Source organism: Panthera onca, chromosome A3 (assembly GCF_046562875.1).
Source record: "Panthera onca isolate mPanOnc1 chromosome A3, mPanOnc1 haplotype 2, whole genome shotgun sequence".
In the NCBI taxonomy this organism is placed as follows: Eukaryota; Metazoa; Chordata; class Mammalia; order Carnivora; family Felidae; genus Panthera; species Panthera onca.
In genome coordinates this window covers 34,164,886-34,184,621 of record NC_138341.1, presented here as the reverse complement: position 1 = coordinate 34,184,621, position 19,736 = coordinate 34,164,886, and the positions used below count along the sequence as shown (strand labels likewise).

At 35.8% G+C, this 19,736-nt stretch overlaps 2 long non-coding RNA genes across 3 annotated transcripts in view; both read left to right on the top strand.

The window, feature by feature from the left end:
* Nucleotides 1-19,736, top strand: part of LOC144615824 (uncharacterized) — a 1,000,889-nt gene that overhangs the window by 201,494 nt on the left and 779,659 nt on the right. The window lies entirely within an intron of this gene.
* On the top strand, nt 1,524-2,438 carry LOC132691752 (uncharacterized). Its single transcript, XR_009615978.2, has 2 exons — nt 1,524-1,605; nt 2,206-2,438. It is a non-coding gene; the product is annotated as an uncharacterized LOC132691752 (long non-coding RNA).

The window sequence follows — 19,736 nt, the reverse complement described above, 5'->3', positions numbered from 1 at the left end:
TGGTAGATTTTATTTAGAGTAAAATCATAATGTTTAGGGTTCTGTCTTTTGCCCCCGATGCAACAGTTTTGTCTAAAAATGCTTGGATACTATGGACACAGCAGACTAAGAGCCTCAGGGACAACTGGGTGTGTTTTTGCTGTGATAAATGACAAAAGAGAGAAAAAGAGGTGGTAAGAGGATCTGCATGACTCTGGGTGGCTTTTGCCTCTAGGAAAGTCAAACCAGTTTCCTGGATTGAAACCAGGTCACATCTTTGCTTCCCACTCCTGTTTTATTTTTTGAGATAACAGTTGAGAAAATTATTCCATAGGACCTGGAGTGTTTTCTTTTTCTTGTCATGGGTCTCAGTTGGGATAGTATTAAACTGGGTACTTAGTACACCGCCATCTTAGTCAGGGTGACTGAGGCATATGAGAGGATAAAAAAATGAAAAGTGATGTGCGCAATGACAGGTTCTTGAAAGCCTCTTACATTAACACTGTGTGAAGGTGAAGATCAGACTTCTAATAGTTGTAGCCCGTTTGTATTAAGTCAGAATTTGTTAACAGGGCTCAAAATCCAGGGCAGAGTGTGACTTCTCTAGCTTACCAAGAATTTGTGAAGGAGGGTATGATGGTCTTTATCAGTTATTCAAACACTAATCTAGGTATTGGTGTGAGGGTGTTTTATAGATATGATGAAAGTCCATAATCACTTGGCTTTAAGTAAGGGAAATTATCATAGATAATTTGTGTAGGTCTGATTCAATCAGTCGAAAGGCCTTAAGAAGAGAGCTGACTCCTAATAAGACAAAATTTCCCTATGGATAGCAACTTCAGTATTTCCTGAGAGTTCCAGCCTGTCTTTCCTGATGGCCTGCTGTTTGAGTTTCCCACTTTTCCAGACAGTACCCACAATTGTGTGAGCCAACTTCTAGGAATAACTGTCTCCTTATATGTCTCCTACTGGTCTGTTCCACTGCTTGAACCCTGACAAAGTAGGGAAAGAGAGGTATCTGAAGGGTTTTCTTCTGTGTATAGCATTGGCACCTTGAAGATGATAGAGCTGAGTACTGGGGTGGGAAATATGAACATGTTTAGATGCCAAATCTGAGTCCTTATGCTTTTATAAAATCAGTGAAATGTTTCTAATTTGGAGGAAGTGGTTCATACTGACTAGTGATATTGAAATAAAATTTGATAGGGTGATAAGCATGTCTTATGTTCCAACTATACAGAATGATGTAGATATTATAGTTTTTAGGCTTCCACAACTGAAGTTCCTTAACTTCAAGCTCATTTTCCAGTTCTGGATGTCAAGGACAAAATGTCAAGGAATTACACATTTGAGAGATCAGACGTAGAGATTGGTGGGTTTCACTGCCCTTACCCCAGAGGTCTCATTTCGAATACAAGAAGTGCATCTGTGAAACATTAATATTATTTAGTCCTAATTGTCAAGGCCTTTCTCAACAAAATGTTTCCTTTCTCTAGCCTCCTGCTTTCTTTCCAGGTCCCAGTCTTTGATCACATTTCTTTTACAGAGAGACATCTCAATGTGCATCTTCCAGAGGGAAGAATGTTACAGAGCAAGGCTTAGGGCTTTAACCCAGGAAAACTAATGGTATGTAAGCTGTATGTTCCCTGCTTTTTGGCATAGTTGAATTAACAGAGTTAATCTACATGACTCATATATAACTTCAGAATTTTAGCAGAATGGCATCTAGAAAGAAACTATAGATAAAGATATTGAGATCAAAATCTTAAAACTTAACCATTAAAATGTATAGAAAATGTGCCAAAATAATGAGAAAGATTGCTGACAATTTATTAACAAATGAATTAACCTCATATTTTATCAGAGGTCTTCTGCTGTGAGCCTCTTTTAAACTATGTTGTATGTAGAGCTAGAGTTCTGAATCTTTTGTAATATCTCTTAGAAATGTTTATAAAGAGCTATCAATCATATCTCTAAGGTCAGTGCTTTCTATTATGATTTTTCAGAAAGTACCACTCAATCTTTTATTCAATAATTTTATATTTCTATAGTGAATATGATTTTTCTGGACAATAGTTATGTCAATAAGTCAGCTTTTAGGGCCTTAATATAATTTCAAGTCAGAAAAAACATAACATTTCAGATAGGATCAAATTCAGTTATATATAACAGAAAATCCAAAGCAGCAGAGGTTTAAATAAAATAGAAATTTCTTTCTTTCTCCAGTGAAAGATAGCTGGAGGCATGATGGCCACTCTTCCATCATCAGGGAGCCAGCAACTTCTGTGTTTTGGCTCCACCACCTTGGAATATGGCTTCCACTTTCATTGCATCTTTTAAGATGACTGCAGATATGCTGGTCATCATGTTCGTGTTCTAAGCAACACAGAAGAATGGAGAAGGACAAAAGGGGGGGAATTACCAGCTCAGTCAGAGCCCCTTAAGAAACCTCCATGGAATTCCATACAGCAATCCTCTTCTTCTCTAAGTCCCTTCATGATATTGAGTGTTCGGGAATCTGGGAACACTGTCACTTAGCTGGTATGTTACTGCCTTGGGTGAAGTAGGGCAACAGTGAAGGAGGCAGAGAGCTAGCTGACCCTAACACACATCTCTATTGGAAATCACATTTAAAAAAAGGAAACAAATGTTAAATGCATTGTCTAAATTAGAAGGAGAACCAAGAAGAGGATTATTTTAAGTCTGGCTTCTAACAGGGTAAACATGTTCTCTATCAAGTTTGTTATCATTCACCGGAGCATTTTGATTTCTTTGTGGTCTTCTGTATGACTTTGAAAGTTGATATGGTATAACTGGGGCAGAGAGAAGAGAATGAGTTGCTGGAGTAGATGTAGGAGCACACGGGTGTGGTATGTGTATGTGTGGAATGAAAGGCCTTGTGAGTATGGAGATATGGATGGACTGATGAGTGCCTGGCTGAAGAATGGAACCCTTCTTACTATGCTAAATGGACTAAAATGTTGGAGGTCCAATGTGTTTGGGAAATGAAATGTGATGATTATACTAGACAGATTTGAAAGCACAATTTTCCTTTGCTTTTCCCTTGTGGGAGACGGTGACTTTGTGATGGATTGTGATGCTTTATATAATCTTTCATTCTCTTTTATGCCAGAGCAATGTATAGTCTCCTTTTGTGATTGAATTGCATTTATATAGATCAAGCTGTGTGTTTGAGAATTCACACAGTCTTGGTGTTGGCTGGATGTTGGGGAGAAATACTTGAATCTTAACAATAATCTTTGCACACCAAAATCTTGGAAGTTCCAAAAGCCACTGGGGAACTTTTTCAGTGCTAACTGGAGCCTGTAGCCTATCACAGGATTTCTAAGTATCACAAGAAGAAAGTAAGATCATTAGAAGAGGTCCCAGAGGAGATGCATTTCTGAACTGGGGCAAAGATTGTGAGTGCAGTCTTTAGCACAGCTCCCTCCCCCACCTTCATCTCTTAGGTTTAGTGGACTGGGGATTGGGATTGTGAAATATGATAAGTACTTAACCTGCACACAGCCAGCACCTCTTGGACTTTATCATACTACCGGACCAAGCACTGCTGTCTACTTTAGCCCAGGACCCCAGGGAGGGCATGCCTACTGGGGAATATGCTTGTAGTAATACTTAACCAGTTGGCATACCATGTGGCTTCATTTAATAGTTATTTTTAAGGAGATGGTTAAAATAAAGAGTTAATAACAATATTTCAAAGGTGACACAAGGTACATATGATTTCCTAGGTCTGTCCTTATTATGGTATTCAAGTATATGACAAATGAGCTCTTTAACAATTTGTCTGTAGCTCAGCGTCCTACTTTCAGAACACATGAGAAATTTCAGAGTATTTTACCCACAGAAACCTATCAAAGTTTTGAGGTGGCTGGTCTAATCAGAGGAAAGCTCGAACATCATTCTTAACAAACTTCATAAATTTTTATCCTGGGAATTTGCATCTATATCATGTGTAATGATACTGAGAAGCTCCTTAAATAAGTTGTGTGGGTAAGTGAAAGATTTAAAAAATGATCAGCAACATATTTATGGTTTACGCTAGACTATTTTATGACCTCAAGACAAATATTTGCATGTGTTCTCATTTTCATAAATGGTTTACTTTTCCTCCAAGATGTTCTTGAGATTTTTGATGAAATTAGACAGAATATATTCGAAAGAAAATGAAGCGAATACATAAATTTGTTATCTGAAAGAATACGTGAAGACTACAAACATTAAAAAAAGTAAATTCCCATACCAGGAGAAAACGTGGTTTTATAGCAGAATCAAATATAGAAATAGATGATAACAAAAAAAAACCCATAAGAACTGGGAGCTTAGATGCTTAGATAAGCATAAAATTCAACATCAGCCAAAATATATGACCAAAAAGAATGTCACTTTAATTGTCATAAAGTTTTTCAGGCAATTTTTTGTTATGCTTTTGTGAATGTTTAAAAAAACGCCCCTATTAGAAGGGAGCTTGGGATGATGGTGGTGTAGGAAGACCCTGAGCTCACCCCATCCCACATTTACAACTAGATATCATACACATCTGAGTCAATAAACTGAAGAGTGAGAGAGCAAAGTAAACAACTAAATATAAAGAAGAAGCTGCATTTGCAAGATTAGGAAGGTCGGGAAGTGTAGGGAGGCTGTCCACAAGAGGGAGAGAGCAGGGCATAGGGAGAGGGCAGAGAAATGGGGCCTCACACCAGGGAGCTCACATGAGAAAGAAGGAACTCCATCAAATGTAATGGCATTCGATTGTGGGAGTCCTGGAAAAAGAAAAGAGAGAAAACGGGGCAGAAAATTTATTCGAAAAAATAAGAGCTGCAAGCTTCCCTAATGTGGGGAAGGAAACAGATATCCAGATGGAAGAGGCACAGAGAACTTGGATCAAAATCAACAAAAGGAGGCCAGCCAAGGCATATTGTAAATAAATTGGCAAAATATATTGATAAAGAAAAAAATTTTAAAGCAGCAAGACAAAAGAAGTCAGTAACTTATAAGACACAACCTATAGGGCTGGCAGGAGATTTTTCAACAGAAACTATGCAAGCTGAAAGGGAGTGGCAAAATGTTGAATGTCCCAAAATGTTGAATGGGAAAAATCTGTGGCCAAAAATACTCTATCCAGCAAGGCTATCATTCAGAATGGAAGGAGAGATAAAGAGTTTTCCCCAATCTGACAAGAAATTATATTTAATTAAAAAAATAAAAACAAACAAATAAATAAATAAAATTAAAAAATAAAATAAAATAAAATGGTGGAGTTGAAAAAAAAATAGTTCCCCTGACAAAAGCCAAAGGAGTTCATGATCACTAAGCCATCTCTGCAAGGAATGTGAAAGAGGACTCTTTGGGTGGAAGAGAGACTAGAAACAACAGTATAAATGTGGGAAATGCAGAAACAGTAAAAATGAATATTTCTGTAAAAAAATCAGTCAAGGAACTCACAAAAAAGGATATAAAATAAGGGCACTTGGCCGGCTCAGTTGGTTAAGCATCCGATTCTTGATTTTGGCTCAGGTCATAATCTCACGATTCAAGAGATTGAGCCCTGTGTCGGGCTCTGTGCTGACAGTGTGGACCTGCTTGGGATTCTTTCTCTCCCTCTCTGTGTGCCTCTCCTTAACTCATGCTCTCTGTCTCTAAAAATAGATAAACATTTTTTAAAAAGATATAAAATATAATAATATATACCCAAAATGTGCACAGGAGAGGAGAACAGAATGGGTTCAAACTTAAATGACTATAAACTTAATATAAATTGCCATTGGAAGAAAAGGTTATGTACAAACATACTGGTAACCGTATATCAGAAGCCACTAATAAACATGAAAAGAATAAATAGAAAGAAATCAAATATATCACTAAAGAAAATCAGCAAAATATGAAAGTTAGACAAGAAAGGATCAGAGAAAATCTTCAGGAACAACCATGAAACAAATAAATACATACCTATTAATAATTACTTAGAAAGTAAATGAACCAAACACTCCAATCAAAAGACATAGGGTGACAGAATGGATCAAAAATCTAAGACCTATCTATATGTTTCCTACAAGAGACTCATTTTAGTTCTAAAGACATCTGCACAGTGAAAGTGAGAGGTTGGAGAAACATCTATTATCCAAATGGGTGTCAAAAGAAAGCTGAAATAGCAATAGTTACATCAGACAAATAGACTTTAAAACAAAGACTGTAAGAAGAAACAAAGGACACTGTATAATAGTAAAAAGGAAAATCCAACAAGAAGATGTAACAGTCATAAATATTTATGCACCCAAAATAGGAACACTCAAATACATAAAAGTTAATAACAAACATAAAGGAACTAATCAATAATAATACAATAATAGTAGTGGACTTTAACACCCCACTTACATCAATGGATAGATCATCTAAACAGAAATAAAACAAGGAAACAATGGCTCTGAATGGCACCCTGGAACAGATGGATTTAACAGACACATTCAGAATATTTCATCCTAAAACAGCAGAATACACATTCTTTTCAAGGGCACATGAAACATTCTTGAGAATAGATCACATATTAGCCCACAAACATCAACAAATTCAAGATTGAAATCATACCATGCATATTTTCTGACCATAATGCCTATGAAACTAGAAGTCAACCACAAGAAATAATCTGGAAAGACCACAAATACATGGAAGTTAAATAGCATACTACTAACTAATGAATGGGTCAACCAGGAAATAAAAGAAATAATTAAAAAATACAAGGAAATAAATGAAAATGAAAATACAATAGTCCAAAATTTGTAGGCTACAGCAAAAGCAGTTGTCAGTTATAAGAGGAAAGTTTAAAGCAATAGTGGTCTACCTCAAGAAGCAAGCAAAATCTCAAATAAACAACCTAACCTTACAGCTAAAAGATCTAGAAAAAGAACAAGAAAACCTAAAATCAGCAGAAGGACAATAATAATAAAGATTAGAGCAGAAATAAATGCCATGGGGACTAAAAAACCCATAGAATAGATCAATGAAACTAGGAGCTAGTTTTTTGAAAAAAATCAATAAAATTGGTAAGACTGTAGTCAGACTTATCAAGAAAAAAAGAGAAAGACCTCAAATAAAATCACAAACAAGAGAGGAGAAATAACATCACAGAAATACAAACAATCCTAAGAGAATATTATGAAAAGCTATATACCAACAAATTGGACAACCCAGAAGAAATGGATAAATTCCTAGAAATGTATAAACTACCAAAACTGAAACAGGAAGAAATAGAAAATTTGAACAGACCAATAACCAGCAAGGAGATTGAATCAGTAATCAAAACTCCCAACAAACAAAAGTCTGGGACCAGATGGTTCAGGTGAATTCTACCACCATTTTAGTAAAGTTAACACCTATTCTTCTCAAATTATTACAAAAAATGGAAATGGAAGGAAAACTTCCAAATTCATTCTGAGGCCAGCATTTAGCCTGATACTAAAACCAGATGAAGACATAACTAAAAAAAGAGAACAACAGGCCAATATCCCTGATGAACATAGATGCAAAAATTCTCAACAAAATGCTAGCAAACTGAATTCAACAATACATTAAGAAAGTTATTCACCATGATCATGTGGGATTTATTCCTGGATTGCAAGGGTTGTTCAATATTTGCAAACCAATAAACATGATACAGCACATCAATAAGAGAGAAGATAAGAACCGTATGACCATTTCAATAGGTGCAGAAAAAGCATTTGACAAAGCAGAACATCAATTCATGATAAAAACCTTCAACAAAGTAGGTTTAGAGAGAACATACCTCAACATAAAAAAGACCACATATAAAAAACCCACAGCTAACATTATCCTTAAATGGGGGAAAACTGAGAGCTTTTCCCTAAGGTTAGGAACAAGATAAGGATATCCAGTCTTACCACTTGTATTCAACATAGTTCTAGAAGTCCTAGCCACAGCAATCAGACAAGAAAAAGAAATAAAAGCATCCAGAATGGTAAGGAAGTAAAACAGTCACTATTTGCAGATGACATAATACTATATATAGAAAATCTGAAAGACTCCACCAAAAAACTGCTAGAACTGAAAAATTAATACAGTGAGGTCTGAGGATACAAAATATACAAAAATCAGTGACATTTCCATACAGTAATAATGAAACAGCAGAAAGGGAAATTAAGAAAATAATTCCATTTACAGTCACACCAAAAATAATAAGATACCTAGGAATAAACTACCAAAGAGGTAAAAGACCTATACTCTGAAAACTATAAAATGCTGGTGAAAGAAGTTGAAGACAACACAAAGAAATGGAAAGACATTCTATGTTCATGGATTGGAAGAACAAATATCATTAAAATGCCTATACTACCCAAGGAAATCTACACATTTAATGCAATCCCTATCAAAATACAGCAGAATTTTTTTTTACAGAACTAGAACAAATAATCCTAAAATTTGTATGGAAACAAAAAAGACCCTGAATAGCCAAAACAGTCTTGAAAAAGAAAAGCAAAGCTGGAGGCATCATAATTCTGGAGTTCACATTATATTACAAGGCTGTGGTAATCAAAACAGTATGGTGCTGGCATGAAAATAGACACATAAATCAATAGAACAGAATAGAAAATCCAGAAGTACGCCTACAATTATATGGTCAATTAACCTTGGACAAAGCATCAAAGAATATCCAATGGGAAAAAGAGTCTCTTCAACAAATAGTGTTTGAAAACTGGACAGAAACATACAAAAGTAAGAAACTTGACCACTTTCTTACACCATACACAAAAATAAGTTCAAAATGTATTAAATACATAAATGTGAGACCTGAAACCATCAAAATCCTAGAGGAGAACACAGGCAGTAACTTCTCTGAAATCAATCCTAGCAACTTCTGTCTACATATTTTTCCTGAGGCAAGGGAAACAAAAACAAAAATAAACTTTTGGGATTACATCAAAAAAGCTTCTGCACAGCAAAGGAAACAATCAACAAAACTAAAAGGCAACCTATGGAATGGGAGAAGATACTTGCAAAAGACATAACTAAAAAAGGGTTAATATCCAAAATATATAAAGAATGTATACAGTAGCTCAATACCCAGAAAACAAATAATCCAATTGGAAAATGGGCAGAAGACATGAACAGACATTTCTCCAAAGAAGACCTACAGATGGCCAACAGACACATGAAAATATTCTCACTGTCACTTATCATCAGGGACATGCAAATCAAAACTACGATGAGATATCACCTCACGCCTGTAAGAGTGGCTAATATCAACAGCACAAGAAACAACAGGTGTTGGCAAGGATGTGGTGAAAAAGGAACCCTCATGTACTGTTGGCAGAAATGCAAACTGGTGCAGTTGCTGTGTAAAAGAGTATGGAGGTTCTTAAAAAAATTAAAAATAGAAGTACCCTCTGATCCAGCAATTGTACTACTGGGTATTTACCCAAAGAATATGCAAACACTAATTCAAAGGGATACATGCACCCGTGTTTATAGCAGTGCTATTTATAATAGCCAAGATAGGGAAGTAGTTCAAGTATCCATCAATCGATATTTTTTAAATTTCTACAAAAGTTTATTTATTTGTGTGTGTGTGTGTGTGTGGGGGGGGGGGAACAAGTGGGGTAGGGGCAGAGAGAGGAGAGAGAGAGAATCCCAAGCAAGCTCCATGTTCTTGCAGAGCCCTACATGGGGCTCAATCTCACAACTGTGAGATCATGACCTGAGCTGAAATCTAGAGTTGGATGCTTAACCAACTGAGCCAAACCCCTTCGATTGATTGATGAATGGATAAAGAACATGTGGTGTGTACACACACACACACACATACACATACACACACACACACACACACACAGGACTATTATTCAGCCATAAAAAAAGAATTAAATCTTGCTGTTTGCAAGGACATGGGTGGAGCTAGCGCGTATAATGCCCAAATGAGTCAGAGAAACAAATACTATATGGTTTCGTTCATATGTGGAATTTAGGAAACAAAACCAACAAAGAAAGGCAAAAAAAATAAGAGAGAGTGAGAGAAAGAGAGAGACAAATGAAAAGCCAGACTCTTAATTACAGAGAACAAACTGATGGTTATCTTAGGGGAGGTGGGTAGGGAGATAGGTTAAATAGGTAATGGGGATTAAGGAGTGCACTTGTCCTGATGAGTACAGGGTGATGTATGGAGGTGTTGAATTACTGTGTTGAACACCTGAAACTAATAAAACACTGTAGGTTAACTAACTGGAGTTAAAATAAAAACTTGAAAAAAATGCCCCTATTAGTAGGATAGAACATGGGAAAGGGGATATTTATTTCATTTTTAATGCCATATTATGATGTGGTATTTATTTAATTTAGCTTGATTTAACTTGTGGTATGTATATTTATATATGTACATGCATATGCATATATGTGTACTTATACATACATGTATGTATGTTTATGTGCCTGTATATCTTTCCATATATGCTTATGTATATATACGTGTGTTATGTATAGAAATAGAGTTCTGAGTGTCTGTTTCTTTCATAAGTTCTTTTAGAAATATTTATAAAGAGGGGCGCCTGGGTGGCTCAGTCAGTTAAGCATCTGACTTTGTCTCAGGTCATGATCTCATCGTTCACAAGTTCGAGCCCCACATCAGGCTCTGTGCTGACAGCTCAGAGCCTGGAGCCTACTTCAGATTCTGTGTCTCCCTCTCTCTCTGCCCCTCCCCTGCTCATTCTCTCTCTCTCTCTCTCTCTCTCAAAAATAAATAAAACACACACACAAAAATAAAAAAAACATATATAAAGAACTACCAATCATATGTCTAAAGTCAGTGCTTAAGTCTGTTGTAATTTTCAAAAAGTACTACTCAGTTTTCATTCCTAAGAAACAAAAGAAACAGACATTGAGAACTCTAGCTCTGTATATAACACATGTATGTGTATCCACACATATATGGAAAGATATATATCTATATACTACATACACAATATACACATATACGCATATATATATATATATATATATATATATATATATATACACACACACACACACACACACATATCTTCTTATAACAGTTAGGTTTGCTGTAAATGGGCTTTCTTACAGTTGTGTGTGTGTGTGCATGTGTGTGTGGTAAAAACTTGGCATGAAATGTGCCCTGTTAAAGAAAATTTAAACTGTGCAATATAGTATTGTTAACTACAGACACAATGTTGTACAGATCTCTAGAACTTATCCATCTTGCATAACTGAAACTTTATACTTGCTGAACAGCAACTCTCCACTTCCTTCACCTCCAGCTCCTGGAAACCATCATTCTACTCTCTGCCACTATGAATTTGATTATGAGATATAGGTATCTCATGTAAGTGGGATCATGCAGTATTTGTCCTTTTGTGACTGGATTATTTTATTTAACATAATGTCCTTAAGGTTCATTTCTGTAATTACATATGGTAAGATTTCCTTTTTCTTAAAAGCAATTAATATTCCATTCCGTATATACACAACATTTTCTTTATCCAGTCATCTGCCAATGGACATTTAGCTTGTTTCTACATCTTGGCTATTGTGAATGATGTTGCATTGAATGGGAGTGCAAATATCTTTTCAGGATCTTGATTGTAATTCTTTTAAGGTATTATTGCTACATTGTATGGCATTTAAAAACCTTTGAGGAACTTCCATAGTAGCTAAACCTTTTTACATTTCCACCAATAGTGTACAAGGGTCCCAGTTTCTTCACATTCTTGCCAACACTTGCTATCTTTTTAAAAAATTTTTTAATAATAGCCATTCTAACAGGTGTGAGGTGATATCTGCTTATGGTTTTGATTTGTATTTCTGTGATAATTAGGGATATTGAACATTTGTTATATAACTGTTAGTCATATGTATGTCTTCTTTGGAGAAATGTCCATTCAAGTCCTTTGCCCATTTTTTCCCCATCTAGTTATTTGGTTTTTGTTTGCTATTGAGTTATATGAGTTCCTTACATTTGTGGATAATCACCCCTTATCAGATATATGGTTTGTAAATATTTTCTTCTATTTGGTAGGTTGCCTTTTTTACTCTGTTGATTGTTTCATTTGCTGTACAGAAACTCTATAGTTTGATATAGCCCCACTTGTCTTTTTTTGCTTTCATTGCCTATGTTTTTAGTGTCATATTTAAGAAGTCATTGTCAAGACCAATGTCCTGAATCTTTTCCCCTATGTTTTATTCTGGGAATTTTACAGTTTCAGGTCTTAGGTTTAAGCATTTAACTCATTTTTGGGTTGATTTTTGCATATGGTGCTATGTGGTTCAGGGTGAGCTATCCAAAATATAGCACTTTGGCATATTGATTATTTTGAGTTAAAGTTACTTAAGAAACAGCTGGTGCAAGAAGGACGTACTGACCCTTCTTTGTCCTCCTGAAAGTGGAAAATAAATTTCCTCTCTGGTAGGTACCCTCCTTGTACCAGGGGAAAGAAAGGTATTTTCATTACCAAAGATAGGGAATTTAGGGCTGAGAGGCTGTATAACCGAACCTTGTTATTTCTTTGCTAATTTACTACCCCAACTCCCAAATTCTTTGTTTTGTCAATGTTTCACAAATTCATTGTTTCCTTGTCTAAAAGGTATGAAAGCTGTCTGCTTTAGTCACTTCTTTGAGTGACATTTTTTTATGAGCTCCAAAACATACAAAATTAAATTTGTTTTTTACTGTTTCTCTGTCTTATATCAATTTAATTATCAGGCCAGCCAAAAAACCTAGAAGGGAAGAAGGAGAAAGTTTTCCTCCCCTTCAGGTATAAGATAGGGGTCCAATTTCATTCTTTTGCATGTGGATATACAGTTTTTCGCACATCATTTGTTTGAGAGACTATCCTTTCCTTATTATGTATTCGTGGCACCCTGTTGAAGATCAGTTGACAGAGTATGTTTGATTATTTCTCTGTTCTGTGCAAATGGTCTATGTGTCTATCTTTATGGTAGCACTATACTGCTCTAATTACTATAGCTTTTCAATATATTTTAAAATCAGGAAGTATAATACTTCCAGCTTCAGTTTTATTTCTCAAGATTATTTTGGCTCTTTGGGGTTCTTTATGGTTCCCATATGGATTTTAGATTATATATATTGAAAACCCTAAAACTGCACAAAAAATTTAGAATTTATTTATTAAACCTAATAAGTGAATTCATTGAAGTTGCAGGATACAAAACCAATGCAAAAGTCAGTTGTGTTTGTATACATTGACAATGAACCATTTGAAAAGGAAATTGAGAGACAATCCCATGTATGACAGTAACAAAAAGAATAAAATACTTAGGAATAAACTTACCAAAGAAGATGAAAGACTTGTATACTGAAACTTATAAAACATAGATTAAAGAAATCTAAAAAGACACAAAGAAATGGGAAGACATGTTGTTTTCATGGATTCAAACACAATCTACAGATTCAATGCAATTCATATCAAAATCCCAATGACATTTTTTACAGAAATAGAAAACAAATCCTGGAGTTTATTCCAATTCTGAAGTGCTTTTCTCAGTTTTTGCAGTTTCTATATTTTAGCGGTGAAGTTTCTTTTCACTAGAGCTGTTATTGTAGAACATCATCAGTTGTGATGATGGTGACAGGGTAGTTTAATTGCTCATTCTTACTGGAGAAAATGTGAAGAAAAATTAGCCACAAACTACTTACAATTAAAAATATACATGTTATGCTAAGTGAAATAAGTCAGTCAGAGAAAGACAGATACCATATGTTTTCACTCTTACGTGGATCCTGAGAAACTTAACAGAAGACCATGGAGGAGGGGAAGGAAAAAAAAAAGTTAGAGAAGGAGAGAGCCAAACCATAAGAGACTCTTAAAAACTGAGAATAGACTGAGGGTTGATGGGGGTGGGAGGGAGGGGAAAGTGGGTGATGGGCATTGAGGAGGGCACCTGTTGGGATGAGCACTGGGTGTTGTATGGAAACAAATTTGACAATAAATTTCATATTAAAAAAATAATAAAAGTATACATGGATCCCTGGCTGGCTCAGTCAATAGAGAATGTGACTCTTGATCTCTGAGTCATGGGTTTGAGCCCCACATTGGGTGTAGAGATTACTGAAAAAAATATATCAACTTTCTTAAGATTGTTAAAACTTAAGTATTAAATAAATTCCAGAACTTTAAAGTATTGTGGAGCAACCTGTTGAGTCAGAACAAAATTTCTGATATATATGTGTGTGTGTGTGTGTGTGTGTGTGTGTGTGTGTGTGTGTGTTCGTGTGTTCTTCCTCATGTAACATTTAACATTCTTTCTCTCCTCCTTTCTTTTTACTCTACATATTAAGAGCTTTATTTTCTCCTCTATTCTCTTCTAATCCTAAATTGGCCTCAAATCCCAGGTAGCTATTCCTTCAGTGCTCAGTTCTGGATATTTGTTTGCTTAACTTTAGGTAATAATCTGCTTTACTGATTTCAAAGAAGTTATAATATATTCAATTCCTGGAGATTAAAAAAAACCCCTCATGGTCAAACTCTTTCCAGTTATAGATGTAATTTTTTTAAGCTCTGAGAATAATTGAGGTGGAGCAGGAACTCTGGGAGTGATACACTTTATTATTTATTTTGAGAGAGACAGAGACAGCGTAAGCAGGAGGGGCAGAGAGAGACAGAGCGACAGAGAGAGAGAGGGAGAGAGAATCCCAAGCAGGCTCTGCGCTGCCAGTCACTCAGGTGCCCGAGAGTGATACACTTTAAACCCTCCAATGTTTGACTTATTTGAGGGACAATAACTGAGAGTAGTGTTTTGTAGCTCTTTTCCTACTTACCCAGCAACTACCATCCAGCCACTCAGATAAGGATTTTTCAAGTGAAGAATCCATGAAAGAAACAATCAATCCTGTAAGTGTTGTATATATATATGCACACCTATATACCCATAGGTTCACCTAGAAATATGGGAAAGATGTAATTACATCCAAAACCAAAACCAAAAAACCAAACCAAACCAAAACTACTTTCCTGACTCGTATCACAATCTTGTTTGGTGCATGTTGAAGAAGATAAATGCATTTTTAAAGAGTTTTACCAGTTGGGCTGTTCTTCATACTAGAGAAACAGCAGGATTAACGTTTCAGAAGGGATTTAGATTAACCAGTGGTAGGTTCCTTTAAGAGTTCTCAGAAATTGTTAGAATTATTGTTCAAAAAGGTAGAATCTTCACTACGTATGTTTAAGAACAGCATCAACTATAATTTATTTTTCATTGTTTACATAGAAACCTAGGTAATGAATTAAGTGATCTTCAGATGGTTTATACTGACATGAATATGTAATTTCTACACTGATAGGCTGCGTGTTTATTTTCATTAACTAAATCAGAGAGCTCTGCTTATAAAAAAAACCCATCACCTTTGTATTCCAATAATCATTAATTGGAGTAAAAAATTAGAAATTGTTCCAATGGGACTATGATCATTATTCAAACATAGTTGCTCTCTAGTTAGAGAAGGTAAGCATTTGAGAATTATTTTTGTTACAGTTTATACAAGCAAAATCATCTAATTGGTTACTGTGTAATATAAGGAATGGTATTAAATAGATGAATTAAAAAAATCTACTCTTTCCAACTGTTGTATAATCAACTTTTACTTATTCACATTCACAAATATGAATAGTGACAGCCTTCTATCATTTAGATGAGAATTTGGGAACATTAATTTTTTTTTTTTTCTGCAGGATCATGCTTATCTTCCTCTTTGATTTGCTTAAATGAGAATTAAAATTAGTTTGCATCTACAGGATATACGAAAACTCTTATTAGGGAGAAACAACTCAGAAGCATGCTCAAAGTCAGGGAATAATTAAAAGTTGAATTAAAAATCATCTGGGCATAATTAAGCATCTTGTTTCAGAGACTCAGTGACAGGATTTTAATGTTTTATTTCATGTGCCTTGTTAGGAGGTTAATTTCAGGACATTTACAATTCCAGAAATATATGCAGGATGGGCATTTTGTATTGGACAAGTAACAATCAGTAATTTGGATTAGAATGTCCTAGAGCAACCAAGAATTTTTTTTTTTAAGTTTGCCTTTATTTTTTAAATATTTTAAATTTAATTTTTACTTTTTGCGAGAGAGAGTGCACATGAGCAGGAGTTGCGGCGGAGGGAGAGAGAATCTTAAACAGGCCCGGTGCCCAGCACAGAGCCCAATATGACACAGGGCTCATCTCACACCGTGAGATCATGACTGGAGCCGGAATCACGGGAGGATGCTTAACTGACTGAGCCACCCAGGCACCCTCCTAAGAAAATTTTAAATCTATATTTTACCTTTGATTCTCTCTTCTTTTCTTCTTCTCTCCATTCCTTCTTAATTATTCTCCCAGGCTATTTTTACTGCTTCTGCAGGTTATTTATTACCTGCCTCTGCAAACCTGGTAATTGTTTGAACTTCAAGTTTTCAAAATGGAATAATTTAGACTAGAAAGGAGAAATCTGAACAACTTAAACTTTAATTCCTCTCCTAATTACTTAGGTGCAAACATCTCCTTTACGTATTTCCATTTACAATTTCAAAGTTCTCTTTCAAGGTACTCTTGGTGCCTATGCTGGTTGAAAAGTATCACCATTTCCCTTGTTACATGAGATACTTGCTATTTCATATTCGTTAGGACACTGAACAAAAAGCTACGTAGGAAGATATAGCTCTTGATCTAACACTGCCCATAGACTTCCCCTGAACAGCAGCATGGGTACACATGCCATCGTAAGTTCATTTGACGGGCTGGAAACTAGAACAAGGACAGGTCATAATAACATGACAAGTCACTGCCATTATACTCCGTCTACTTGGTTCCAAGACATTACGTTTTTTACGTTTTCACATTTGTAAGATTGGGATACATCATAAAATCGATGTGTACGTTCACTTGGGTAGTTCCTTTTTTTCTTTTTTCACCTGAAAAGCTATTATTAAATTGATGTTTCCTTTCTAATCCATATCACCTTAGAATTAAAGAAATATGTCATCTTAAACACACCAAGAGGCAACCAGGCCAGAAAAAAGCAAAAGAGCAAAACAGTCCTCTTACAAGTTTTGAGTCTTGCATGGGCAGGCTTAAGAGAATAGTGCCAGAGGACTACTTTAGCTTAGATATAGCAAGAATTGATTGTGTACAAAATTGCATAAAAGACATTTTTGTTTTCTTATATCAGTTAGCATTTATTAGATGCCAGTAATATGCCAGGCTCTATATGAAGCACCAGTCTTACAAGATGATTAAGATGAAGCCTGCACATTCCGAAGTAAAACTTAAGGTTTTTGTTTAAAAAATTGCCTCCGTTTTCTAACTATATGAAATCACTGCTTATTAAATGAAAGACACACTTTGAAGAACCTAAAAGAACGTAGCAAAAGAAATTTAATGGGGTATAATAACATATAAGCCAACTATGGGGTGCTCTTTAGCCTAGAATCAGTCATGAGTTTAACAGTAATGGATTTATGACTCATTAAGACTAAGAGAGGTTGTAATTTTAAAAGGAACATGATATTTAGGTGACAGTTTAAAAGGCATTAAATTACTGTGTTCAACCTTGTATTTCACAAATCTGTAAAGGGTAGCAACAATATTTGTAACAGTGTGCCTTGCTCATTTTTCTTATTTGTAACAACTTTTAATTGTCATTTTGCTAGTGAATTAAATTGCATTGATTGATGATTGTTTCAATCTAAGAATTCAAAAGGACTTTAAAACAGGCTATTCTTATAGACTTTATATATTTAAAATCTGTTTACTGCTCTTTCTTTTTCCTGTTTTGGGTGTTTGCTTTAATAGAAAGTCTTACAAATAACCATGAGTTATATGAAATTAAGGCTCTAACAGTGATAACTTGATAAAGTAAGGTTTGACAGCCATTTAAATTTATTCAAACTATAGATTGGGAGTACTAAAAAAGTCCACATTCTTCACAGCTCAAATCTGGGCTAGTGAGAGAACTTAAGTATAAAATAAAGGGCAAGACTGTTTGATCAATAGTAGTGCATGGGGGTCTAACCATGAGAGGCAGAAGGCCAAAGGAAGACTTTGGTAACGTGTGTAAAGGGTTTCCTGTGTGGCTGACCCCTAAGAAGGAGCTTCTTTGCTCCTTTGCACTTTGTGCACTTACACAGGACCATTTTGGGCTGCACCAAAAAGTCCGTAAAAGTCAAGTCCATAAAACTCCACAATATTCTTGAATTGACTGTGATGTGAATTGGGAAACCAGTGGCTGGTCTTCTATTTCTACTTCTATGGGTTTCCAGCATATCCTATCAGGCTAGGGTTTGTTGCAAGTACAGAAAAGGGCTGGTTTTTCCTTTCGCCTCTAGGATAGATTATTGTTTTGGCAGGGTGGTACTTTCTATCGGCATACACACATGAAGAAATAAGCCTGCCTCAGAGGCAGGCATAGTGGTGGACCTGGAAGTACATTCAGCCTTTTTAGAGTCAGCAGGAAGCAGCTAATGAGGCTGCACTGTGCTGGTTTCTCTCTGTGTTATAGGGAAGGCCCAAACACCATATCTGGAGAGGTCAAGTGTGGGGCCTGAAGCAATGCCACAGAACCAAGAGTTTAGAACTAGGACAACAATATTAAAATAGGTAGGAGGAGGGTAGAAGATGTGAAAGTGTCTCAAATACCAGTAGTAGTAGTTGTTGTTGTTGTTTCGAGGCTGAAAGACAAAAATTCAAGGAGACCTTCTATTTAAAACACCTTGTAAAACACAAAAGGTCTTGAGAAAGACCAGGTTACATTCTCTCCTACTGTCTCTCTTCTTCTCCTACTGTCTCTCTCCTACTGTCTTCTTTTCCGTGTTTCCTGTGCACGTGGCAGTAAGTTACCTCTATGTCTATATCTGTAGCCGCATTTATATCTCTACATATATGACCTTAACCCTTTTTGGTTTTTGAAGTAAAACAGAGGAGACTTTTGTTTAGGGAATGTTTGGACAGAAGGGCTGAAAATAGACCTAGTATGTTAGTTAGGCATGGATGATGATTTATGGAAGTATCACAAATGTATTTTGGGGTGAACGTGTATCCTAGGAAACATTCTAGAGCATTATCCAAATCAGTCAATGATAATAAATGTAAAAAGTGTATAAATTATTTAGGAGAAAACAGTATCTCCCTGGTAATTCTGTGGCAACTCCATTCTGTGAACTGCTGTTCCTGTATCTTTAAATAGGAATATTTTTTAAAGGAGATTGTAATTTACAAATTAATTCTGCCATTTTATAGTTTTCTGAATATATGCAATATTCAAACATATAAATTAGAAACGAATAGTGCAAAAACTATTTTGTAAGGGTAATAGTTTAAAGATAAGGTTGAAAGGTAGCAACTTCTTGTGATATTGTTTTGTTTTTAAAAAAAATTTTAACGCTTATTTGTTATTGAGAGACAGAGAGAGACAGAGCATGAGCATGGGAGGGGCAGAGAGAGGAGGAGACACAAAATCTGAAGGAGGCTGCAGGCTCTGAGCTGTTAGCACAGAGCCTGACCCGGGGCTCAAACTCACAGACCGCGAGATCATGACCTGAGCCGAAGTCAGACGCTCAACCGACTGAGCCACCCAGGCGCCCCAATATTGTTTTGTTTTTAAAAAATTGTGGCGAGAATAAGGGAAGATGGCGGCGTAGGAGGACGCGGGGCTCACAGCGCGTCCGGCCGATCACTTAGATTCCACCTACACCTATCTAAAGAACCCAGAAAACCG